The sequence below is a fragment of the Triticum dicoccoides genome, unplaced genomic scaffold, assembly GCF_002162155.2.
Source record: "Triticum dicoccoides isolate Atlit2015 ecotype Zavitan unplaced genomic scaffold, WEW_v2.0 scaffold142659, whole genome shotgun sequence".
NCBI classification, from domain to species: Eukaryota; Viridiplantae; Streptophyta; class Magnoliopsida; order Poales; family Poaceae; genus Triticum; species Triticum dicoccoides.
Window position 1 is genome coordinate 1 of NW_021201285.1, and position 1218 is coordinate 1218.

The 1218-nt window shown below is 48.7% G+C and overlaps 2 non-coding genes across 2 annotated transcripts; both read left to right on the top strand.

Annotated features, from left to right (window-relative positions):
* The first annotated feature begins 210 nt into the window (after window positions 1-210).
* Window positions 211-329, top strand: LOC119343833. The gene has a single exon (XR_005166296.1). It is a non-coding gene; the product is annotated as a 5S ribosomal RNA (ribosomal RNA).
* A 367-nt stretch (window positions 330-696) lies between these two features.
* LOC119343832 lies at window positions 697-815 on the top strand. Its single transcript, XR_005166295.1, has one exon. It is a non-coding gene; the product is annotated as a 5S ribosomal RNA (ribosomal RNA).
* The last annotated feature ends 403 nt before the right edge of the window (window positions 816-1218 follow it).

A 1218-nucleotide genomic window follows, 5' to 3' on the forward strand; every position in this document is an offset into this window, starting at 1 on the left:
GAAAGGGGTGGAAAAAACTCGTGTTGCTGCGGTATGGAGGGAGGGGTGGAAACCGTGGAAAACTCGTCTCCGTGATTGAGCGGGAGAGTAAGTAGTATAGGACATTATCCATTGTTAGGGAACGGTTGTAATGGTAGTGAGAATGTAGAATCGTCTTTGGAGCGGACCTGGGAGTGGCAAGCATAAGGGACGAAGACGGGGAAACATGTCGGATGCGATCATACCAGCACTAAAGCACCGGATCCCATCAGAACTCCGAAGTTAAGCGTGCTTGGGCGAGAGTAGTACTAGGATGGGTGACCTCCTGGGAAGTCCTCGTGTTGCATTCCTTTTATAATTATTTTTTGCGCCTTGTGACAAACATATCGCACGTGCGCGATATATATTAATCCCGTTATATTATTTTTGACGTTTGCGATATGTTTAAGCTCGGTGCTCATTGCTCGCGCGTCTTGGGGCGGCTTTGTGGCGCGAAGAGCGCTTTCTGAAAGGGGTGGAAAAAACTCGTGTTGCTGCGGTATGGAGGGAGGGGTGGAAACCGTGGAAAACTCGTCTCCGTGATTGAGCGGGAGAGTAAGTAGTATAGGACATTATCCATTGTTAGGGAACGGTTGTAATGGTAGTGAGAATGTAGAATCGTCTTTGGAGCGGACCTGGGAGTGGCAAGCATAAGGGACGAAGACGGGGAAACATGTTGAATGCGATCATACCAGCACTAAAGCACCGGATCCCATCAGAACTCCGAAGTTAAGCGTGCTTGGGCGAGAGTAGTACTAGGATGGGTGACCTCCTGGGAAGTCCTCGTGTTGCATTCCTTTTATAATTATTTTTTGCGCCTTGTGACAAACATATCGCACGTGCGCGATATATATTAATCCCGTTATATTATTTTTGACGTTTGCGATATGTTTAAGCTCGATGCTCATTGCTCGCGCGTCTTGGGGCGGCTTTGTGGCGCGAAGAGCGCTTTCTGAAAGGGGTGGAAAAAACTCGTGTTGCTGCGATATGGAGGAAGGGGTGGAAACCGTGGAAAACTCGTCTCCATGATTGAGCGGGAGAGTAAGTAGTATAGGACATTATCCATTGTTAGGGAACGGTTGTAATGGTAGTGAGAATGTAGAATCGTCTTTGGAGCGGACCTGGGAGTGGCAAGCATAAGGGACGAAGACGGGGAAACATGTCGGATGCGATCATACCAGCACTAAAGCACCGGATCCC